Source organism: Panthera onca, chromosome F1 (genome assembly GCF_046562875.1).
Source record: "Panthera onca isolate mPanOnc1 chromosome F1, mPanOnc1 haplotype 2, whole genome shotgun sequence".
Lineage (NCBI taxonomy): Eukaryota > Metazoa > Chordata > Mammalia > Carnivora > Felidae > Panthera > Panthera onca.
The window spans coordinates 14,555,236-14,571,248 of NC_138355.1; the positions used below are offsets into that span (position 1 = coordinate 14,555,236).

Genomic DNA, 16,013 nt, shown 5'->3' on the forward strand with positions numbered 1-16,013 from the left:
CACAAATCCCCCCCACCCACCCACCCCCCGGCAGGTAAACACTCGGGAACGCGGCGGGCGAAGTGTCCGTGCAGAAGCGGGCACCTGATTCTCAGTTGCTCTTAGCTCGCCCACGCACAGGTTGCCGGGAAGGCAGGGGGGCAGGTGTGCCGAGGCTCCCCACCCTGCCCTACCGCACCCTGCGGGCCACCTTGGGCTCCTTGACCTGCTTCCTCGCAGAATTTCCCGGGTCGTAAATCTGCCCCCTGGCCTCCTCCCTCACCTGTCCCTTGCAGACGTATGTGTCATCCCAGTTTTGGTCTCCCCGGGTGCGTCCTGACCAGAACTGTGCTAAGATCGGGACCTTCCCTCCCTGGCCAGCCGGCCTCTGGCCCGGGTCCATGCCCCAGCCCCACTTTGGCAGGGAGCAGAGCGGGTCAGACGCAAGAGATGGGGGAAATACAACACAGGGGAAAGAAAGAGACAGAGGTAAGAACCCAGGAGGGCAGCAGGTGAAGGGGAGAGAGGAGGAAGAGGAAAAGTGCTTCGGCCCATGCACGGGGCAGAAAGGAACGCTGAGGGGGAGCCCAGGACAGCAGCGGGACACAGAGGACGGGGTTGAGGACCAAAAGGAAAGATGATCTCCAGGAAGAGGCCACTGCAGAAATCTGCACTTGTCCTGGCCTGGTGCTCAGCAAATTTCAGTGCGAATAAAAATCAACTGGGCTGCTTACTGAAATACAGATTCCCGGGGCGCCTGGGTGGCTCAGTCGGTTAAGCGTCCGACTTCGGCTCAGGTCATGATCTCACCGCTTGTGAGTTCGAGCCCCACGTTGGGCTCTGCGCTGGCAGCTCAGAGCCTGGAGCCTGCTTCGGATTCTGTCTCTGTCTCTCTCTGCCCCTCCCCCACTTGCACTCAATCTCTCTCTCTCTCTCTGAAAAATAAATTAAAAAATAAATAAAATAAAATACAGATTCCTGGCCCCCATTCCAGGCTTCTGATTTCTTAGGTCTGAACAGGTCCTGGAAATTTGCTGATCTTTGGCAAGCAGTCCGGAGGCTTCTGATGAAGGCGCTGAGGAACGCTGTCCCTAGAACACCCTGTGGCACACCAAACTCGGAGGCGGTCACCCTCAGGATCTGACACTGTAGATGCTCGACTTTGGAGCCCAGCTGATGCACCATGAAAGCAAATCTGGACCCCAGTGACGGGCTGGTTCTGCCCTCCGGCCACCTGCAGAAGTCTGGGAGGCTGGCAGATGCTTCCTGAATACAGGATTCTCATCTGTGGTGTGGAAGGTCAGGTCAGACGATCTCTAAGGACTCTTTCATCTGGAAGAATCCTTCTGGTTTCCTGAGAAGTGATGCCCCGCCAGGTCTAGCTAGCTGGATTCTGTATTCAGAGACCAAAAGCTTGCCCCAAATTCCTCGCTCGTCTAGCCTTAAGCGTGCAGCAATAGTTGTCTGTTTCAAGACAGATTTTGAGAACCAATTTTGTGCACTATGACCTGCTTTAAAGTTGATGCCACTGTGGTGAATTATGTGTGTGATGTTTTATTCACGTCTTTCCATCTGAGTATTTCTAATTCTTTGCAAGGGAGATTACTTGCGTTGTAAGGAATTTATAAAGCATAGAAGTCAGGATCAAGGCGTCAGCGGGTTTGGTTTCTTCTAAGGACTCTTTTCTTGGCTTGCAGTGGCCGCCTGCTGGCTGTGTCCTCACTGGAACCTTCCTCTGTGCCGCATCCCCGGTGTCCCTCTGTGTGTGCACATTTCCTCTTATAAGGACACCAGTCATATTGGGCTAAGCCTACCCCAACAGCCTCAATTTTATTTAAGCATTTCTTTAAAGGCCTTATCACCAAGTAAAAGCACATTCTGAGGGATTGGGGGTGGGGGGAGGGTTAGGGCTTTAGCATATGCATTTGGGGTGGGACACAGTTCAGCCCAAAGCAGCAGGTCTGTGCCACAGGCTTGCAGAGTGGGGCAGGTGCCTGACCCAAAGCCAGACAACCGATGGGCTGACCAGTGGGTCAACAGCTGGCTTTATATGAAAACTACCCAGCGAGGGACAAAGAAAAAAAATCATATTCCTTCTTAAGAATTTGAAGCGGAACACAGAAAGAAAAGCTGGCAGTTGGACACAGGAAGCAATGCTGAACTGTTCTTGTCCAGGGGCGCCTGGGTGGCTCAGTCGGTTAAGTGTCCGACTTCAGCTCAGGTCACGATCTCGCGGTTCGTGGGTTCGAGCCCCGCGTCGGGGTCTGTGCTGACAGCTCAGAGCCTGGAGCCTGCTTCAGATTCTGTGTCTCCCTCTCTCTCTGCCCCTCCCCTGTTCACGCTCTCTCTCTGTCTCTCAATAATAAATAAACGTTGAAAAAATTTTTTTAATTGAGCTGTTCTTGTCACGTGCAGTGTCTCCTGTGTCATGTATGCTCGCCCTGATGCTTAACACAATGTTCAATACGAACTCCTTCAGTCTGGTTTGGAATGAGACGGAGTTTTCCCGTGGTGTTATATTTCCAAGCACTTTGTTTCTTCAGGGGATACCAGGCACCCGCTCCCTCTCTTGAACACCTAGTTTCTTGCTCCTAGTTTGCTAGAAATGAATGGTCTCCCACATCGACCTTGGAAAACGGCTTCTAGTTGGAGGCAATGGGAACGAGAGGGGGTAAGAAACAATGTTGACATCTCCCACGGGGAGGCGCAAACTCCGTCCAGTGTTCTGGGGACTGTTGCTGCGGCACAAACTACCCCAAACTGACGACAAAATGAGACAAAAACATTATGTGCACGTGTTCTGTGGGGGAGGAGTTCAGAAAGGGTCAGCTTGCCGCCGTGCTACAATGTCTGGGCTTTGATGGGAAGACATGAAGTTCAGGGTTGCTTGACATTGGGAGGTGGGAAGCCTGCAGAGGCTCTCGACTCATGTGTCCGGTGGGCGACGCTGGCTGTCAGCAGGGCTCTCAGCTGGAACACCGACACCTGGCCTCGCTATGTGGCTGCTTGGACTTCAGTGCAAGGCGCCTGGGCTTTAAGAGTGAGCATCCCAAGAGAACCAGACAGGATGCTGTATCAGCACTTATGATCTAGCCTCACTTTTGCTGTGGGTCAGGCATCAGCCTGAACTCAAGGAAAGGGAACAGAGACCCTGCCCCTCCAAGGGAGAGGTATCGAGACTGCATTGTAGGAAAGCAGAAACGTCGTCGTGGCCATCTTTCGAAAATACAGCCACCACGGCTCACCCTCAGGCCACAATACTTCACAGCCTTCCCACCTGCAAAATAAACTCAACCCCTCCCTCGAGACCAACAAGCCCCATCCCACCATGACACCCGGTCAAAGCAGTAAAGTCAGGTTCAGGTGTGCAGAGTGATTCAGGGACAGCGGCTGAGCCCCACTCCTCCGGTCTACATGCCAGCGACCAGCCCCCCACTCTGGTGGGGCCTCACAGCTGTGGACCCACAAGCGAACGAGAGACACAGTGCCACAGGTCCGTAAGTGATGCTGAAATCGGGCTGCCAGTTCTTGACTAGGGCTCAGCTCTGCCGCTTTGTTCGCTGGCCCTTTGTTCTCTACCCTCTGAGGTCTCTTCCCTTTGCCTGAGTCTGGCCTGAGTTTGCAGCTGAGTGCTTTCCTCAGCCAGCTCCCCGTCTGCACGACTTGAGAGGCTCACAGATCGCCTTTCATTTCGTACTGTTTTCTTCTCATTTCGTCCAAGCCGATACCATTCTTTTAAAAACTTTGTGAACTTTTGGGGTATTGATCCGTACGGCACTCCATTAGGCAAAAAGCCGTGGCCACAAACCTCTCAGAGGTTAGGGCAAGATGAAGATTTTTGGAACCGTCAACAGTAAACAGAGAGAGAGGCAAGATTCTAAGAGCCTCTCCGCCATGAGTGTGATAAATCTTGGAAGAGCGGTGAGGTGGGAGAGCTGAGCCCACGTGTCCGCTCAAAGTCAAAAGCCACAGGGAGGCTGGAAGGGTACCTGTACCAGCAGCGGCAGGGTCAAACCCGCCCTGGAGGAAAGCTTCCCCGAGTTAGGCCACGGGACCCTTCCATCATGAAGCTCAAGTAATGAACTAAGGAAGATGACCAAGCACACAGAAGTCACGCCACTGGTGAGGGTGGACTTAGACACCCAAGAATTGCAAATGCCAGAGCGGCCGGATGAAGAAAATAGACTCATTAGGGAAGAGATTGCTCATGAAATGTTGGCTGTAATCACAAAGATGAGCATACAAGGAGCCGCGGACAGTGGATTGCTGATGCATTAAACATGGGGGAAGAAAGGACCTCCGAATGGAAGAATCTGGGGGACGTCAACTGAACTAATCAAAATGGCCGGCATCGATAATGGGACTCTGCCATCTTGTGCCTCCTGATGTGACTGATGCGCTAAGAAGAATATGACATATGCAACATTCTCTCCAAAAGGTTTAATCTGAAGTCAGGCATGAGGCGATAATTAGATTAATCCAAACCGAGGGACACTTGGGGCGCCTGGGTGGCTCAGTTGGTTAAGCATCCTACTTCGGCTCAGGTCATGATCTCACGGTTCGTGAGTTCAAGCCCCACATTGGGCTCACTGCTGTCAGCACGGAGCCCGCTTCAGATCCTTTGTCCCCATCTCTCTCTCTCTCGGAAATGAAATAAAACATTAAAAAAATGAAAAAAAATAAACAAATGGAGGGGCACTTTACAAAACAGCTGGCTTGAATTCTTCAAAAATGTCAAAACGATACAAGAATTTTTTTTAAAGGCTCAGGGACGGTCTAGATTAAAAAGAATAGGACGGCTAATATATTGAATAATTCTGGATTCTATCCTGGATTGAAACAATGATTAAAACATTTCAAAATATTGTTGGGGGGCGCCTGGGTGGCTCAGTCGGCTTCGGCTCAGGTCATGATCTTCCGACTTCGGCTCAGGTCATGATCTCGCGGTCCGTGAGTTCGAGCCCCGCGTCGGGCTTTGTGCTGACAGCTCAGAGCCTGGAGCCTGTTTTGGATTCTGTGTCTCCCTCTCTCTGACCCTCCCCCGTTCATGCTCTGTCTCTCTCTGTCTCAAAAATAAATAAATGTTAGAAAAAAAATTTAAAAAAAAATATTGTTGGGACACATGGGGACATTTGAACTTGGTCTATATATTAGATAATATCATGATTCGATGTTAGATTTCCTGAGCGTGACATTTATACTGCTGTCTAGGATAATGTCTTTGTGCTTAGAAGACACGTATTAAGACATTAGAGATAATAACGATTGAATTCTCTGTGGAAATGACTTTCAAATGGCTTGCCAAAAAAATTTTTATGTGAACACGCACACGTGTGGAAGAAAAGGCATAGAGCAAACGTGGCAAAATGGTAGCCATTGACAAATCTAGGTAAAGAGGAAATGCGTCTTCATTCCGCTATTCTTTCCACTTTGCTGCAAGTTTGGATTTTTTTTTTAAATAAGAGGAAAATATTACCAGCTGTAAAGAGTGAGTGGCATGTACCGTGTTAACTATTCGTACTAACACCCGCACGTACGTTCTGGGTCTTCCTTTCTGCAGGCCAAAGAGGAGCTTCTTACAACCCACTTTAGGCAAGGTGCGCTGAGACGAGGGAACTTTCTCAAGGTCACACCACAAAAGTGTTCATTAAAGTGTCCGGTAAGCCGAAGCCAGAAAGCCAAAATTTCGGACACCCTTCGCCCGCTTTCCAGAACTTTCCCGCTCAGATGAAAAAAAAATCTCCTTCACCTTGACTCCATGGAAAAATCCAAATAAAGGATTCTGTCCCTTTTTGCATTGGGCGGTGGGTGTGACCTGTCGCACAGATTAAAAGGCAGATTCGGGAAGAGAAGCTAGAAAAAAAATGAAAAATTTTCTTTTTTTTTTTTTTAAATTTTTTTTAACGTTTATTTATTTTTGAGAAAGAGAGAGACAGAGCATGAATGGGGGAGGGTCAGAGAGAGAGGGAGACACAGAATCTGAAACAGGCTCCAGGCTCTGAGCTGTCAGCACAGAGCCCGACGCGGGGCTCGAACTCACGGACCGTGAGATCATGACCCGAGCCGAAGTCGGATGCTTATCGGATGCTTAACCGACCAAGCCACCCAGGCACCCCTGAAAAATTTTCAAAACGAGATCAGGTGTGCTCGGGTGGTGGGCTTCAGGTTGACATTGATGTTCTCTGGCGTTTTCCTTTAACTCCTTTGATGTTTGGCCAGGGGGAGAGCGAGAAGGGGGATTAGCGCTGCTATGAATAACTGCCCTCAACCAACAGTTTAGGGAGTCACCGGAGCGGAACCACCGCTGGGACTTCAGTGTCTCTCGGCTACACGTTCTCCTTCCCCTCGTTAACCCCGGGTGTCACCATGTCCTGCAGATGCCAGCCATCTGGCGCCTCTGGGCCGCTGGCCAGCTCAGGTCCTTTGGACCCAACCTCAAGCCCGCAGGAAAGTCTCAGTGTGACTTAGGAGTGTGGAGGAGCGGGGACCAGGAGGTCGCGGAACAAATTTGGTCTGTGGCACCAAATACACCCCCACACTGGCTTCCCGTACTCAGGGCTCCGGCGTGGGCTTTTCTCTTGTTTCTTTTAGACGCGACCACCTTCAAGTGCTTTTGCAACTAATGGCATATGTGTGATTTCACGTGTAACGCGTTCAACAGCAGTTTTAGAAATCTGTTCAGTTTTCCGGTCGGCTTAAAATAACGCCTTGTTGTGGAAGAGATACTGACTGTCCTAGGACACCGAGTCTCGTATGTTCTGAGCTTCTGTAACTCCGGGGTCTTGTCAGACGCAAATCGTGGAGAGCAGAGGGTTGCCTGGGACATTCACAAGACTCCCCGCCAGGGAAAACTACAGCCCGAGGAGGACAGTGCTCCTGGCCGTCTAATAGAGGACCTAGAAAGGCAGACTGGTAGAGAAATCTCCGGCTGGTAGGAGATCATGGGATTTCTGTGTGGCCAACACAGAGACACATACACCGGGGAGATGGTAGTTCTCTTTCTGCTTCTCTCTCGGGAAGACAAATGAGGTACAAGAATGACAGAAGAGAATGGGCTGGTACACTCATTGTTTATATAATAGTTGTTCTGAATTACTTATGTTATTCCCAAAATATAAGGTAGAGATAAATCCTGGAGCACGAGCTAAAGAAATACAACCATCTGGGTCAAATGCCTTCCGTCACTAATTTACTAGTTTAACTACAACTCGGCCAATCAGATCTTCTAATCCCGAGTTGAGCACCGACTCTAAATGCCGTCATGCAGAAGTCATGCAGACCTGATGGGACACAAAAGCTAGCGGTGGCTTTGCCGTGTCATAAAGCCTTTGACGAGCTGGTGACAGATACGTTAGCTCTTTTGCTGTTTGTTTTAATCCGACTTAATAGACCCTGGAACTGTCAGTATCGGGAAAAGTCCCTTATGGTTTCCTGTAGTGGAAAAGCAAAGAACCTGGCGGTTCAGGCAGGCAGCACACGACCCTGCCCTCTGTCCCACCAATGAGAAAGAGATTACTTGCGGTAACCGAATGTGCGTCTCATTTTTCCTCCGACATCTTTCAGGCCCCAGACTGCCAGCCAGTTCAGTAATATCTAGCCCCTACCAGGTACCTTCAAGGGTCTTTGCTCTTTTGAGTTTGTTGACATTTCATTTAACTTGACCATCAGCTAGTGTTCCAATAAAATTTTAAGGTAGAGAAAATGAATTCCCCACTGAGATTTAATGCTTCTGTTTTCTTCCTAAGATTCTCTGACTATCAGCAGATACTAAGGAATAGAGTAGTAGGCGTCCCGTGGGTGATTCTGGCCAAGCAGCCCCCAATTTTGGCGTCCCAACAACCGGAGTTCGTAGGTAGTGTCTAGCCAGGAGTTTCTCTACTACTAAGCAGATTGGATTTCAAAAAGTTGTGAATCGATCCATTTGTTCCTAAGTCTATAGCAAGGCTGCATGGGAACCAATGTGCAAGGTACAATCTAGGACAGGGATATGCAGATTCCTGGGTTCAAATCCCAACCCTACCATTTACTACCTGTAACCTGGCTATGTAATCCCTCTGTGCCTAGTTTTCTCATCTTTAAGATGGGGGGAGGGAATGATATCCCCTCGATGCGAGAGTTCAACTCATTCATACGCTTGGAACAGGACCCATAAAAAGTGTTCGATCATTGTCCACACTAGTAGCTAGCTTTAACGACTTAAATTTCCCCCCAGAACTATAGACATTGATGGCATCGCTTCCAACCCTTCTGTATCACTTCGACTCCCTTAAAAACATGTTTTTATCTTCTCTGGTGTTCGCTGCGTATATAACTTAACAGAGACGAGGTCTTCAACAACTGTGGACATTTTCATAAATGTCTCTAAGTCAGGATCCTGGTATCTGGACAACAAAGGTGTCTTTTCAATAAAGCTGAATGCCTGTAATATTAAAGTGGTATTCCATACTCTAGCTTTTTTAGCTCATTCTTTTTGCTTTGCAAAGAAGGGCAAAACCCAGGAAACACACCTTCAGCCCTAAATGATGGCAAAGCGAAAATAGCCACAGGTGATGGCTACCAACACCTAATGGTGGGGCCAGAGCGGATGTGCCTTAGCCCCGATGCGTAGCTTTGCATCCACGATAATGAATACACTGAAAGATCAGATATGGAGGATGTCCTAAACTAAAATAAAGAGTTGGAAAGCACACACTCTAAAAAAAAAAAAAAACCTGCAGCCTCTGTGCATTGCCAGTGCCCAGAGGAGTGCATGGCGTGAAAAGGTGTGCGGGCCATGGGTGTTGTTGAAACAGTGAATGACAAGGACTTGGGTAAACACCCTCTGTGTATTATCCCCAACACTTAAAGCAAAAAGGGTAGTATTATTGTCTACACTCTACAGAAACCAAAACTCAGACTGGTGGAATAACCCGCCCCCGTGGCAGAACCGTAACACCCAGCTCTCCGGCTCTAATGCCTTCCTTTCCCAGGATGCCATGCTGCGGGATGGGTTGGAAGTCATCTCAAGGTCATGCTGAGTAGTGGGTTTCCTTCTTAGAGGATGGCTTTTTCATTTTCCTGAGTTTAAAAGAAATAGATCCTCATTGAAAATTTTCAGGCAATTCAGGAGCGCCTGGGCGGCTCAGTCAGTTAAGCCTCCGACTCCTGATTTCGGCTCAGGTCATCATCTCACGGCGGTGAGAGCGGTCAGATCGAGCCCCTGCCTAGCTCAGCGTGGGGCAAGGAGCCTGCCCATCTTGCTCTCTCTCTCAAAAAAGTTTATTTTCAGGCAATTCAGAAAGACATTTTTTAAGTTTATTTTGAGAGAGAGAGAGAGAGAGAGAGAGAGAGAGACACAGAGAGAGAGAATCCCAAGCAGGTGCCTCACCATTGGTGCAGAGCCATATTTGGAGCTCGAACTCACGAACCATGAGGTCAGGACCTGAGCCGACATCTAGAGTCAGGCGCTTAACCAACTGAGCCACCCAGGTGCCCAGCATTGAATTAAATTTTATTTGAGAGAGAGAGCCTGCACGAATGGAGGAGAGGGGTAGCAGAAGAGAGAGAGAGAGAGAGAGAGAGAGAGAGTCTTGAGCAGGCTCGATGCTCAGTGTGAGCCCCACGCAGTTCTCAGTCCCACAACCCTGGGATCATGACCCGAGCAGAAATCAAGAGTCAGACCCTAAACCCACTGGGCCACCCAGGCACCTCCAGAAAGACATTTTTTTAAATTTCTTTTTAATGTTTATTTCCAAGAGAGAGACAGAGTACGAGCAGAGAAGGGACAGAGAGAGGGAGACAGAGAACCCGAAGCAGGCTCCACGCTGTCAGTGCAAAACCCGAGGTGAGGCTCAAACCCACGAACTGTGAGATCGTGACCCGAGCCGAGGTCGGACACTAAACCGACTGAGCCACCCAGGCGACCCTAGGAGCACACTTTTAAAACCTGAGAATGTCCTCTAATCCCGCCGCGTGGAGTTAATATTGTGCTGTATAACCTTCCAGGCATTTTCCCTGTGTGTGATTGTGTATACTTTGTCGGTTCACAAGGCGGGACCTCTTTTGAAAGCCTGAGGCTGCACCCCTCAGACCTGCCTCCATCTGTCCTAACAGCACAACAAAAGTTCACACGTGCTTTCTGACACTCCCAACCTCACTGTCCTTTTGTAATGTCACAAGAAGATCGCCATCCCCTACCACCACCCCTGCCTCGGGACAGGTTAGGTGTTTCCACTGCAATAAAATGACCTGTACACTTTGGGCATGGGGGAGTGTTCTCTATTTAAAAATTGACGTACACGATTCTTACTCCGGCTTATTCTCCGCCCCCCGCCCCCGTGGCGGATTAAAGGCACCTGCTACAGACGTAGTGTAAAATTATGGCCGTGGGGATCTATGTAGGGCTTAACTAGGTGTGGGGCTTTTCTAGTATGCAGCACAGATCGAATCAGTCTTTGGATGCATAAAGTAAATTGTGATTTTGGTTTTTTACCTGGCTGAAATTAGTATGTTTATTGTTTTCCCCTGGCTGTCCTCTTTAATTACAGCGTTTTTATGGAACCACAGCAGGTGGCACTTATTCATGTGATTCACGCCCACGGAGGGGTGGTAAAGCCTGGTCCCAGAAGCCGGCCCGGCCTTAGCAAGAAGGTGCTGTGGGGGCTGCACGTCAGGCCGAGACAAACAAAGGGCGGGCTACCTGCTGGACAGCGTCTGATTTCCAAAAGGCGGGAGATTTACGACCTCAAGTTCTGGGCCAGACTGCCTAGGTTTCCATCCGGGATTCACTCCTCACTAGCTGGTATGAAATGGGGATGGTAATAGCAGTGTGATGGCGAATGTTAAATAGGCCAATAAGTCAAGAACTTGCAGCGGTAGCCGGGTGTGGCCAACATTCAGCCGCTGTTGGGTGGGATGATGGTGCTAATTTTCCTCGCCTCGTGCCCTACTCCCTGGCGTCATCGGGAACACAAGGAGCACATGCCTGCAATTCTTTATTTCCATTGCATTGCTTAATCCTGACAACAGCTCTGGAAATATTCTTAACGTACTCCTCACCCCTCTTTCAGATAAGAAAGCTGGGATTCAGAGAGATCAAACTTGTTTAGCATCCCAACACCTAGAGCGTCCTTTCTCTAGAGTAAAAAGAAAGGGAGCACTTCGGTTTTTTCGAGCGCCTCACTTCCTATGTGCTCGCCTAACACACGGAAAACCACTAAATTCCGTCCAAATATTTGTGGCACCCAGCGCTGGTGAGGGTGTGCAGAAACATTCTCTCCGGCACAGCTTCTGTCAAAAACCAGGTGATGTCTACGCCCTTCGCCCCAAGAGCTTCAACGGGAGGGATTTCCCACACACATAACCATTGGAACAAACACTATGCCAAGATAAAAGTACCATGATGGTCATGACCACATTGTAACGCCGAAGTGTCACCAAAAGAAAAGTCTCTCCGTATGGAACTAGGCAAAGCCTGGTCTACGAATAAAGAGGTATCACGTCACTTTTACTTATTTTTTAATTTCAATGTCTTATTTGAATTCTAGCCCGTTAGCATACATGGCAAAATCGGTTTCACTGTAGAATTTAGTGATGCATCACCTACACGCAATACCCAGCGCTCATCGTAGCAAGTTCCCTCCTTAACATCCACCATCCATTTAGCCCATCCCCACCCTCCTCCCTCCGTCAACAGTTTGTTCTCTGTTGTCTCTTATGGTTTGTTTCCCTCTCTCTTTTTTTCCTTCCCCTATGTATATCTGTTTTGTTTCTTCAATTCCACGTACGAGGGAAATCCTATGGTATTTGTCTTTCTCTGACTCAGTTTGCTTGGCACAATACCCTCTAGCTCCATCCACGTCATGGCCAGTAGCAAGATTTCATTCTTTTTGATGGCTGAGTAATATTCCTGTGTGTGTGTGTGTGTGTGTGTGTGTGTGTGTGTACATTTATCAGTTGATGGACATTTGGGCTCTCTCCATAGTTTGGCTATTGTTGATAATGCTGCTATAAACATCGGGGTGCAGGTGCCCTTTCAAATCTGTGTTTTTGTATCCTTTGGGTAAATACCTACTAGTGCAATTGCTGGGTCATAGGGAAGTTCTATTTTTAACTTTTTGAGGAACCTCCATGCTGTTCTCCAGAGTGGCCGCACCAGGTTGCATTCCCACCAACAGCGTAAGAGGGCTCCCCTTTCTCTGCATCCTCACCAACATGTGTTGTTTCCTGCGTTGTTCGTTTCAGCCAGAGATACTGTATAGCTTTGAAAAGAATGCAACAGACAGATAGAGAAGGTATCCAAGATAATGTGTCTTCAGTGTCATTATAATTGTGTATCAGCTCTAAGTTCAAAGAACAGAAATGTCCGTATGGACAGAAGCAGCCAAGGGTCACTTCTGAGAGAACATGAGAGGTGATTTGGGTCTCAAATACGAAATGGAATTATTTTGGCCGGGCTGAAGAAAAGAAGAAAGTCTGTTAGAGTTGAAAACCCATGGACCAGGGAACAATGTTGTGTAGTGAAGAGACACCTGGTTTTAGAGTTCAAACCCCTGGCTTTGGAGTGGCCTGAGGCAGGGCCTCCCAGAGCCTGTACATGGAAACATCCAGATCGGCAGAGAAAAAGGGATACATCCCCAGGAGACTACAGACTGGCCTACTGGGAGGAGAGATTTATTCTGAAGTCTCAAGTTCCTTACCTCTGAATCTGGCTAATGAACACCAAATTGTTTCATTGTGACTGACACATTAGGACTGTTGGACTGAATTGAAGAGAGCTAGGACAGGAGATCGGGTTCCCATCAGACAATTCTTGTTTCAGACAATTCTCTTGTTATAGATAATTTCTTGTTTCTTTCTTAGAGACACGGTTTTTTGACGACCTGGGCTCACATCATTATATGGACATAAATGGTGGAAAGGACTAAGAATCAAGAGCTATTTTAACAGATAGTTGAACATATTTGTCAAAGCCAATGATTTTTATTCATTTCTACTTGTTTATATATGTGTGTGTGTGTGTGTATATGTGTGTGTATACACATATATATATTTTTTTTTAATTTTACAAGGTGACTAATTTTTCAAGAAGTGAACTCAGTGATTGGCCTACATGTCCTCAGAAAGTCCCGCTGCTTCTCCAATTATCTCATCTGTATCGGGGTCCCATGTGAAACATCATTTGAAAGATCATGGCTGAAAAAATAAAAATAAAAAGGCACAGCTTGAGATGCTAGCTAATACAGATCCTCCTTGACTTATCAGAGGGTTACCTCCTGATAAAACCGTCGTAAATTTAAAATATCCTGAGTCAAAAATGCATTTCATCTACCTAGACATCATAGCTTAGCCTAGCCCACCTTATGCGTACTCGGGATACTTAACGTTAGCCTACGGTTGGGCAAAATCATCTAACACAAAGCCGGTTTTGTAAAAAAGTGCTGCATGCCATTGACTGAATAGTGAACTGAACGTGCACAACAGAACAGTCGTAGGGGTATAGAACAGTTGTACGTCAGTTGCTGGTGACCGGGAGCCACAGCCCGTCGCCACTGCCCAGCATCAGGAGAGAGTACTGTTGACGTATTGCTAGGCCTGGGAAAGATCCAAATGCAAAACTCGAAATACAGCCTCTACTGAATACATATTGCGTTCACACGAGCGTAAAATTGAAAAGCTGTAAGTCGAACCATCATACGTCAGGGGCCGTCTGTAATCCCTAGGCCAGGGTCCCCTACCTGGAGCAGGTAAAAACAGTGAATGGCAGCATCTGGTGTCGTGTGGGTCATTTAAGGCTCCAAAAGAGCTTTTCCTCCCAGACGTAACTGAGATTGAAGAAACAGGGCACCTTACAACTAACCAAGTTACTGATAAACGTATTTATTAGTAAAGAACTTTCTAAGTACAAAATTGCACTAAGACGCATAAATGCCTTCACTAAAATGCATAAAAACCCACATCTAGGAAAGTAGCTTGGAGAACGAACAGAGACAGCACTGGGAAGAGAATGGACTCTGGCAGGCCACTATGTCACAAGCCATGGGACCTCAGACCAATTACGATAGCATTCGGACGCCGAGTTTTCTCAACCACAAGACGCAGAAAATAATGCCCATTTCATGGGTCCGCCGTAAGCCTTTGCCATAATCTATTTATAGTGCCTGACACACAGTAGGTTTCAAAAAATAGTGGTCATTATTAGCCAAGTCACTTCACTTGGAGCATGGCTTCCTTGACTATACAAGGAAGCCAGGGATTCCTACTAGGAGAATAGATATGAAAAGGATTTCTGAGCTTTAAAGTTCTCTAAAGAGTTAAGATTATTATCAATAATTGGGACATCAACATAGAAAGCATTAACTAATACAGAGTTAAATAAAAATGAGGGACTTCTATCTCAAAATATGGTAGGCTGGTAACACGTAAACCTTCCCATCAAAGCCACATAAAATGCTGGGTCATATATATCAAGGCTCTCAAATCTATAGCTGACCTTGCATGTAAATAAGGAAACTCCCCCAGAGAGTGGCTGAAGATAAGGCTGTGCCGGGGTCAACTTTTGTTCTCTTTGTCCGAGGCAAAACCACATGGGAACAGGAGACAACGATCTCTTGAGCCACACAAGGTGGAGTGATGATGAATCCAAGACTCCTGCATAAATCCAGGAACATTGAAATTCTATGCTCAGTGGAGAAGAACAAGAAAAAAAAAATCTACCTACCAACAGAGGAGGCATAAAACAGTACTTGCATATATCATCTAGGGTTCTTCGGGGGAAAAAACGTCTCCTCTGAGAATTCATAACCCCAACCTCATGTGGATTTGGGACTCATGTTTACACTGTCTGTATCGTCTCAGAAACTCCAAAAGAGAAAGTGAACACAAAATGGCCCCACGTGGATGGCAAACTCAAGCTCACAGCAGATGCTAAAAGAAACCATATCTGGAGGGACAGTTATTCAACGCAGACCTCCCGGGAATCCCACAGATGATGCTAAGCTGAGCATAAACTTGAAAGTGAAAAGTATAAGGAGCAGAGTAAATAAGGCAAGCGTCAGAAAAAAAGTGAAAAGAGCTCAGCTAGGCGCCTCAGAATTGAGATAACACAGTTGTTGGTCACAAAATTTATCAAAATAAAGTAGGAGGTGGGCCGCTTTAGTCAGAGTGTGAGGGAAGCTTCCCCAAGGGAGGTGGCGACGAGGCTGCCGTCTGAAGGCTGAAAACAAGTCAACGGTCGGCCCCTCTGGAAGCCGGACCACGAGAGGAAAAGCCTTCCTGCCGGACCAAACCTAGATCTGTGTGAGGAAGGGCACCAAGGCCAGAACGGCTGGAGCAGGGTCCCGGGGGGCGTGGGCAGGGACGTGAGGTCACGGAGAGGCGGGGACAGCTCACGTGGGCCCTGTAGGCCATGCCAATGAGTCTGTATTTTATTCTTCGTGGCGATGGGAGAAGCGGACAAACCCGGGACACGGCTCAGAGGTGGCGCCAGCCTGACTGGACACTGGGGGAGAGATGACGGCTCCCAGGGGAGCCGCTAATGGGGGAGGCCGAGGGATCCTGAAAGGGCGATGAAGACGAGTAGCCGACGTTTAGGGGAAAAAACCCGTGAGTGCATTTACAGGAAGCAAAGGAAGCCAGTTTATCAAGGGGGACCACCGTGTGGGAAGCCGCCACAAGGTCAAATAAAATAAGGACAGAATAGTGGTCACTGCATAGGGCAGGATGGAAGGTGCTGGCGACCTTGACCTGCGCAGTGGCAGTACCAAGGAGGGGGACAAAAACCCCCAAACGTTTATGGCTAGCGCATGAGATTGGAATTTAACGGAAAACAGTTGGCATTGTGATGGCCGTGACCTTGCTCAGAGGAGAGAGAAAGACAGAGAGAGAGCAGTTGTAGGAGCCAGAAGGGGGCAGGTGGGGGGCGGGGAGCAGCCGCATACACCGTGAGAAACTAAGGCAGAGGAAATGGGTGCAGACGAAGGTGGGGACAGGGGCACTCCTGTCTGATGCTATGCGGGTGGCCGTGGACTCCTGTGTCTCCGAGGCTAGGGTGCACA

The 16,013-nt window shown here is 48.2% G+C and overlaps 1 long non-coding RNA gene across 2 annotated transcripts in view; it reads right to left on the reverse strand.

The window, feature by feature from the left end:
- Positions 1-9,271: 9,271 nt before the first annotated feature.
- Positions 9,272-16,013, reverse strand: part of LOC132685999 (uncharacterized) — a 45,618-nt gene continuing 38,876 nt past the window's right edge. The window contains exons 5-6 of one of the 2 annotated variants that reach the window (XR_009613389.3): positions 14,450-14,607; positions 9,272-13,152 (exon numbers count right to left, since the gene is read on the reverse strand). This is a non-coding gene — a long non-coding RNA (uncharacterized LOC132685999). Of the gene's footprint in view, positions 14,608-16,013 lie in introns of both variants that reach the window. The other variant, XR_009613390.3, reaches the window with a different exon arrangement.